The sequence below is a fragment of the Magnolia sinica genome, chromosome 13 (assembly GCF_029962835.1).
Source record: "Magnolia sinica isolate HGM2019 chromosome 13, MsV1, whole genome shotgun sequence".
Taxonomy (NCBI): Eukaryota; Viridiplantae; Streptophyta; class Magnoliopsida; order Magnoliales; family Magnoliaceae; genus Magnolia; species Magnolia sinica.
The window spans coordinates 26352501-26362003 of NC_080585.1; positions in this window are offsets into that span (position 1 = coordinate 26352501).

A 9503-nucleotide genomic window follows, 5' to 3' on the forward strand; every position below is an offset into this window, starting at 1 on the left:
CCTAAAACTAGCTGGAAAAACGGATGGAGGGTGTGGATAAGCCCATCAGGTTCGCTGTGGGCCCCAGTTCAGGAAAGAAGATTATACATGAGAGACAGACGGTGAGAGGGTAAGGCGATTTTCCATCGCACAGGGTCTGGACGGTGTCCTCGGAAAGAGAACTTTGTGGCTCGAGGGATAGGAAATGAGAGAGGCGTATCCGCAGGGATCTCGTAATCCCACTGACTCCCGTCAACGCATTCAATCCCTCTTAAGACGTGGAGAGGCAGTGGTGTTCCAAACACGGCACGCCCGAACAATCCCGGGATTAAACCTTCCCATCCCTTCCAATCCCTCGGAACAAACACGTCCAAAGCAAATTTGAACGGATTCGGGTGGCTTGGATGGGAGTTAAAGGTCCGGATGGTGTTGTCGGTGGATTGCCTTAAAATCCACCGGATTGGGATCAAGATCATCGACTCTGTTTGGCAAGTATGAGATGGCTTTTTTGTACGGTTCCCACAGACGGCGCCAAACTGTTGATGCGAATATCTGGTTCGCCCTCTTAGACCTTCGTGTACCTGCACAAAAAGAGGACAAAGGAGACCCTGGCTTAAGCAGGGGACCCTCCGATGCCAAAGTCAGGCCTGGATTCTGGGTCTAAGCATATTGAGGGGTTTTGAGATAGAATTTTTGCCTTACCCTCCGAGACGATGGAGGTTCCTCTTTTATAGCTGCTGGAGCATTCAATCGTGCGAGGATTCTCCTCCTGATATCATGCGCGGGATTCTCTCCTGGTATCGCGGAGATAGGATCGTGCCCATCTCCAGCCTTCATTCGATCCCGTGAGCTTCGGGGTCGGGGATCTTCTCCCAAGATATCCGGGATGAGGCTTTATCTTGCGCTGGCTGATCCGGCAAGAAGATCGGCCCGATGCATGCCCGGATCGCTGATGTGTCGTCCGAACCGACTCATCTTCTGTCTCGGTTCAGTAAACCATGCCTCGGATCTGACACATCCTTTGGCGACCCGAGGCATAGAGTCCGAGTCTCCGAACTCCGTATCTTTTGTCCCCAACAGTACAATCCCCATTGTTTTTTAAGGTGTACTTAGGAGTAGCGAGTTTTGAGTCGGTTCATAGCTCAGTCCGAGACAATAAGTAGTCATTTAATGCATTCTGTGTCGCCTTTGACGGGAGACGGTTCAGTTTCATGCGCCGTCAGCCGTCAAATCGCTCACCCCGCCAATGAGGGTTGGACACGTAGCAAGGGCATTATTGTCGTCAGTAGACGTGCGCCACGTGTCGAGTGGGGGAGTCGATGCAGGCGTCGAATCATTTCCCCATTAATTGCTTCCGCTACATGGCAATCTTATAAAATGGTGGGGGTCCCGCATTTCGAACTTCTACTGCCATTCCCGCTTTGCTTTTCCTTCGGAGCTTTTTTGGTCTTGCGTCTTCTTCCCAAAGAATTTTCGGGAGCTCTTCGGCCCATGCTCCTTTGGCCCGGTCAAGCTTGGTCCGTAAATGTTGCTTGATAATCTTGTTAACCGCTTCTACTTGTCCGTTAGCTTGAGGATGATGAGGCGAAGAATAGACATTTCTGATTCCGAGGTTGTCGCACATCTCGCGAAAGCTCCTATTATCGAATTACCTTCCATTGTCTGTAATAATGGTGCGGGGTACTCCGAATCGGCAGATAATATTTTTCCACACAAACTTGGTGATCTTCTGCTCGGTTATTTTAGCTAATGGCTCTGCCTCGACCCATTTCGTAAAATAATCCACTGCTACCACAGCAAACTTGGTCTGACATTTTCCCATAGGGAGTGGACCTATGATGTCGACACCCCACTGTGCGAAGGGCCAGGGACCAGTCATCGACGTCAGTGCCTCGGGGGCTTGCCTCGGAATTGCCGCGAACCGTTGACATTTGTCGCATTTTTGGACGAGCTTGCGGGCGTCGTGTTGAATAGTGGGCCAGTAATATCCCTGTCGTAAGACCTTGTGGGCGAGAGATCGCCCTCCAGAGTGGTTTCCGCAGATTCCTTCATGGATTTCACGTAATACATAGTTCGCCTCACTGGGTTTGAGGCACCGCAGCAACGGAGCGTAGTAACCTTTCTTATAGAGGGATCCGTTGAGTATGGTGTAACGGGAGGCTCGGATCTTAACTCGTCGAGCCTCGGCCCGATCTTCAGGCAGCTTTCCCTCGTCAAGATATTGGCGGATTGGATCGATCCAGGAAGGTTCCGAGTCGATCGTATTGATGGCCCCGCTAATTGGTTCGTTTATACTTGGCTTATCGACGTATTCGACAGGGACGGATCTGAGTATATCATCTTCATCGGCGGAGGCGAGCTTTGCTAATAAATCGGCTTTGCCGTTTTCTGTTCGAGGGATCTGAGTGACACGACAGAGTTAAAATCCATTGATAAGTTCTTTCGCTTTCTTCATGTATGCTCTTAACTGTTCTTTCCGTGTCTGGTATACACCGGTAACTTGATTAACAACCAACTGAGAATCGCTGAAAACACTTAGATGCGTGACTTCCATGCTGGCGGCGAGTCGGAGGCCGAGTAACAATGCTTCATATTCTGCTGTATTGTTCGACGCTTGGAATCCAAGTCGTAAGGCATACGTATATAGGTATGATCGGGGGTTTCCAGCACAACCCCAGCCCCACTTGCCTTCGAGTTGGAAGAACCGTCGACAAACAGTTTCCAGGGAATAGGGCAGGGTAGGGTCGGGGGAGCGGTTGTTGTTGGAACTGCAACATCCTTTGGCATATCGTTGACCGGGAGTTCGGTTGGTGGTGTTCCCTCGGCAATAAAATCAGCTACGGCTTGCCCTTTGATTGCTACCTTCGATCTGTATTGAAGTCAAACTCACTCAGTTCGATAGCCCACTTTGTGAGTCGGCCGGACGCTTCTTTTCTGCAATAACTGGCGAAGCGGAAGATCGGTCACCACGATGATGGTATGGGCATGGAAATACGGCTGAGTCGGCGAGAAGAAGTTATTAAAGCCAAGGTCACTTTTTCCAAGCTTGGGTATTTCGTTTCAGCTGGCAATAATGCCTTGCTGATAAACCGGCAGTTGCTTTCCTTCTGATTCTCGTATCAAAGCCGAGCTAACCGCCGCCTCGGATACAGCTAAAAGGAGCAGGGACTCCCCTAGTTCGGGTTTTGATAAGAGAGGTGGAGAGCCGAGATATGATTTTAATTGTTGGAATGCCGCTTCACATTCTTCCGTCCAACCCATTGTTTGTCTTCCTTTCAATGTTTGAAGAAAGGGAGACATTTATCCGTGGCTTTGGACAGGAACCGATTAAGTGCTGCGACTCCTCCGATCAACCTTTGGATGTCCTTAATGGTTTTAGTGGATTCCATATCAATCAAAGCCTTTATCTTCTCAGGGTTTGCTTCTATTCCTCGCTGACTAACCAAGAAACCGAGGAACTTTCCAGAGCCCACCTCAAAAGCGCATTTATTCGGATTCAGCTTCATCCGAAACTTCCGTAAGATGAGAAACATTTTTTCCAAATCATCCACATGATCTGCCGCGTGTATACTTTTAACGAGCATGTCGTCAATGTATACTTCCATGGTTCGGCTTATAAGCCGAGCAAAGATTTTGTTAACTAATCTTTGATAAGTTGCGCCGGCATTCTTCAGACCAAATGGCATCACTCGGTAACAATAAAGGCCTTTGTCGGTGACAAAGGTAGTTTTTGATTTATCTGTTTGATGCATTACAATTTGATTATACCCTGAATATGCATCCATGAAGCTAAGGAGCTCATGTCCGGCGGTACTATCTACTAGCTGGTCTATCCTCGGAAGCGGAAAGCTATCCTTCGGGCAGGCTTTATTTAAGTCAGTATAGTCAATACAGACTCGCCACTTCCCATTGGATTTCTTTACAAGCACGACATTCGCGACCCATTCTGGATAGTGTATTTCTTCTATGAAATTAGCCTGGAGGAGTTTGTTGACTTCTTCTTCAATGATGGCGTATCGTTCAGGGCCGAGCGGTCGTCGCTTCTGTCGGATCGGTCGATATGATGGATCGATGTTGAGTCGGTGAGTCATCACAGAGGGGTCGATCTCGGGCATATCTTCATGACACCAGGCAAATACGTCGGCGTACCTACGGAGCAGGGCTATCAGCTTTTCTTTCAAGGGGGACTGTAAAGACGAGCCAATTCGTACCGTCTTGAATCCATCTGTCTCGACCAAGGGGACTGAGATAAGATCTTCGACCGGCTGCCCTCGTTCATGACTCTCGCCCCGAGGGTCCAATGATTCGATCGTTGATATGTTGATCGGACTTTTGTCGGCGGTTCCCTTTACAGCTATCATGTAACAACGCCTCGCATCTTACTGGTCTCCTTTGACAATTCCTACTCCCGACTCAGTCGGGAATTTCAGTGAAAGATGGTATGTGGATACCACGGCTTGGAGGAGGCTCAATGAAGGTCGGCCAAGTATTGCGTTATATCGAGGGTTGATCGACGACCAAGAAATCAACCATCATCGTCGTCTGATGTGGCACTACCAGCGGTGAGTGGTAACGAGACAATCCCTTCAGCCTGTCCTCCGGAGAAACCGATTAACGGGGTTCGAACGGGCGTAGCATGTATCGTTCGATCCCCATTTTGTCGAACGCCTGTGTAAATAACACGTCTGCAGATGACCCCGTATCGACGAGTATTCGGAACACTTTTCGGTTAGCGATAGTCAGGGTGACAATCAATGCGTCATTGTGGGGGTGATAGATACCTCGGGCATCTTCCTCTGTAAACGAGATGCAATATCTTTCCCTTTTCTTCTCCTTTGGTGGCCGATCTATAATCATAAGCTCGGACTTAGATTGACTGAGCTTCCTCGCGTGATTCCTTCAAGCATTGTTTGAGTCGCCTCCACCTCGCGGGCCGCCGATAATTGTCCGGATTTCTTCCATAGGCTAACTCTCGGTCGGACGTCCCTCAGCTACCCCAGCTTTAACCACATGCTCTTTGAGTCGGCCGTCCCTTATGAGTCGTTCGATCTCTTCCTTGGTGTCGGCAATCACTTGTATTATGCCCGTGATCACGGTGATAATGGCCGTATTTATCCTTGTCCCGCCGATTAAGATTACTCCTGAGCTTACTGGGCCAATTGACAAAGCCTTCGCTTTTGATTTTCATCAATACCTGTTCCTGCTTGTTCAGGGGGTATATATGGAAAATCTTCGATCCGGCCATTTGCCGACCTTCGCTCATCATGCGCTTGATCATCCTTGCGTTTCCTTCCTCCGTCCGAGTCGGCCCTTTTTGGCTGACTCTTTGACCAAAGTTTTGGTTTCACGCAGTCGCGTTTCTTCGGCGTTTGCATACTTATCCGACCGCGCCATAAATTCAGAGTATCGGGTGGAGTTTTGTCTAGAGATGCCAGAAATGGTTTATTTCTAACTCCTTGCATGAGCGCATTGAGAGCCGTTTCTTTTGAATGTTTTCGAACTGAAGGGATTCGAAATTGAAACGCTTGATATAGTCTTTCAATAGCTCTCCGCTTTTGAACTATGTTGTTCGGATGTGCGGGGGCTTCAATTTCTTTTTCCGCCGATGAAGTTTGTGAGGAAGGCGTCGCTCACTCAACGAATGAGCCGATGGACTTTGGTTTCAATGTTTGAACCACGGTCGAGCTACATCGGTCAACGTAAGAGAAAAGGCCCGACACATCACGCATCCGAAGCATCGTGGAGCTCCATATAGGTTATGAAGCATTCGATGTGCTCCGTCGGGTCGGTCTTGCCGGTGAAAGGAGTGATTGAGGTAAGCGAAACCTCTTGGGCAACCGAGCCTTCATTACCGAGTCCACAAAGGGGGACGCCTTGGCTTCGGATCTGGCCGAGTACATATTCCGGCCGTGCTTTATGTCCGCCATCTCTTTCACCATTTCTTCCCGCACTTCTCTTTTAAAATTTTGAATATCGGCTTTCCAAGGTGCACTGCTCTCTGCCGTGCCTTCCATGGAATGGCGGTTGCGCCTTCTTCGCTCTATCTCGTGTCGAAGATCGGTCGGGGCAGGGAAGCGTTGGCCGACTGCGCTGGGGATGGTTCTGATTCGCCTTGGGGTTGGCTCGGCCGGAAAGATTGCGGCGCGGAAGGTTGAGGATCACCCGCCACAGTCGACGTGCTCTGTCTCCCCTTGAGGATGCGGGAGTGGCTGCATTTGCTGCTGATTCATTCCAACATCTGCTTCATCATATTCATATCGGACGAATTTCTTGAACCTCCTTGTCCAACCGCCCATCGTCGCGACCCCGCTGGTTGCTTGTTCTAGTCGCTCCTCGTTGGCGGTTATTAGGTGGGTTCTGGGCTGCGGGACCTGGACCGCTGGCCCTGTAATCGCAATCTCATTCAAATCTTCTTCTGGGACCGTCCTTCTAGTCATCACCATGGAATTCAATATGAAAATATGAGATGGCTTTTTTGTACGGTTCCCACAGACGGCGCCAAACTGTTGATGCGAATATCTGGTTCGTCTTCTTAGACCTTCGTATACCTGCACAGAAAGAGGACAAAGGAGACCCTGGCTTAAGCAGGGGACCCTCCGATGCCAAAGTCAGGCCTGGATTCTGGGCGTTGACCTTTTTTTATAGCGGTTCAGTTGAATGACGCCGACTGGATCATTAATATTATTTCATCAAGTTTAGTTTAAGTTTATCATTCATCCACGATGGGCCAAATGATTTTGACGGTCTGGATTGGCCTGGATACGTACCATCCGCACCGATGATGAGACACCCAATACTAAAAACTTGCTGTGAACTATCACGATGGTCTTGATTCTCGTGTAATACCGCCGCCCGTTCCTAGCTACTGGCTTCCGAGGGGCACCGTTGTGTATGGTTTTATCGGTATTGTACATTTTATAATATTATTTCATGGTATAAGATAAAAAAAAAAATTGGGGCAATTTTGAAGTCTAGTACAAATGGACTAGGTATTAAACATTTATGGTTAAAGTTTTGGATCAAGTTGATGTTCATGTTTTTCCCTCTTTCAGTCCTTGTGACGTTATGAACATGTTAGATGGTATTTAAACATCAGGGTGGGCCCTATGAAAGTTTTAATAGTGAGTGTCATTATTACCATTGTTTCCTTTAATACGGTCCATTTGAACTTTGGATCCATCTCATTTTTTGGCTTGTACAATATAATAATATGAAAAAATAAATGGTCAGTGTATAAAATCTATACACCATGGTTGCCCCTCAAATCTTTCGTATGTTCCTAATTGGGGATAGGAGGGGAAGTACTCAATCTGCATCATGGATTATTTGGTGAAGTAGGGCCTGTTGGGTCCATGGGATTAAATAGTATGGAGTTGTATTAGTGGAGATTAACACTATTATTGTACAATGATTGCAAAGTACTATAGTATTCTAATTACTATGGGAAAAACATTGAATTCAGCAAAACAATGTTTGGTAAATCATAGAATGGTAATCAACAAACCAAATTCACAACAAATGTCGTTGATCACTTGTACATGTGTCTAACCAGAATGTCACGTGTAAAAAGCACATATGGATGGACGTCATGGATAAAATACATGCATCAGTGTAGGGCTCACATGTATAGTGAAGTTCAAAATTCATTGAAAATCTTGCATGAGATCAAATATAATTCCATCCCACGTAATTTTAAGGGATCGTTTGGCACTATGGATTTGGGAGGATTTGATGGTATTTAAGGAGATTTCAAATCCCTTGGTTGTTTGGCAGCATAAAGTAATCGGGGGTTTCGAATCCCCTTAAATAGAGGGTTTGAAATCCTCTGTGAAAACTTAAATTACATCTAAAATCCTTTCAAGAGTTGCATGTGTAATATGCACGTCATTGGATTATTATTGCATTGAGAAAATGACCCACTAATGATGTCCCAAAACAATTAAATTATCAATTGCATCATTATAATTATTTTAATATGATGATCATCACCATCCAAACATTGTAAATCAATTGTTGAAAATTGTCGGTTAGTCACTTAGACATGATTCTGTGCTTGTGGCCCATTAAGACTTGAAATTTCATCATTTTTGAGCAAAGCATATATTTCGGCTGGCTTATTGCAAATATTATGTTAAACATTACATACGTTCACTAATTAGAGATATTAAAGTTGATTTAGTAATTAAATTCAAGCCCCGATAAGTATACCATGTATAACTACTTTTGAAGTGCATTCCCAATTCAGGATGCCAAACACAATGGGAGGATTTCAAAACCAGGCTCTCAAATTGGCCTTATCCCTTCCCGTCCTCCCAAATGCGGATGGAATAATCTCATCTTACGGCCACATGCCAAACAAGCCGATTGCATGGGGAAGTAGCACACGCTCCTTGTTGGGAGCATGGATTAGCCATGGCCTTATGCTAGACCTAGCAATTCTTATTGTGAGGCCACCTTGATATTTATTTTACATCTACGCCATCCATCCATTGTTTCATATTGTTTTATGGGTCGAGCTTAAAAAAATGAAGATCCGCCAAATCTCAGGTGTACCATAACATATGGACGATGGTGATTAAACGTGTTGCTATTAAAATATTCCCAGGGCCTTTCGTAATATTTTCATAATGTTTATTAGCTGTCCAATTTATTAACAAGGTCACATCAATTTTGATGAATTAAAAAAATAAGAGTAAATATCAACTTAAATCTAAACTTGTGTGGCTCCATATGAGTTGTTAATGGTCCATCAACATGGTTTTGATGATGGGGATTGATAGCAATACCTCAGTGTTTAAAATGAGTTTATCCTAGTTTAGTCTTCTACTCCAGCTATGGATCATAGCTTAAATTGATCTAAAAAATTGAATGAATACCATTGATATAAAATACATGCATTAAGGTGAGCCCCATGGGCCGAACCATCTTAGGTGATGATGGGCTGTACCTAATCCTCTCCGTTCCCCCTTGTTGGGAGGGATTAGTGAGACTTAGCCCCACCAATTCGGTGTTGCCCTTATCATCGCCCTACTTTAATATATCTATTTTAAATCCACTTGGTCCATCATTTTTTTCCGAATCATTACAGGGCATGATCCAAAAAATGAAGCATATCTTGGGGGAACATATTATAGGAAAAAGTGTTGATTGACCATTAATGAACCACAAAAGTTTTGGACCAAGCTGATATTCGTTTATCTCTTTTACGTGACCTTATCAATAGATTTAATAGAAAATAACAATAAAGAAACATTAAGGTAAGCCCTAAGAATTTTTAATGGCAGGACGTTAATCACCGCTGTTTGCTAGGGTATGGTCTACCTGAGGTTTGTATCTTCTTTATTTTCAGGATAATGTCCTGAAATAATCTAAAACACCAATGAATGGCAACAATACTGAATAGATACATCAAGATGGCCCCCCGCACCGTCTTGGTTGAGGAAGCGGATTGGCTGGTGTACCACACAGCAGCTATATATCTGCTGTAGGTACGTGTTGTGCGAAGAGGAGCAGCTCCGAGTTTA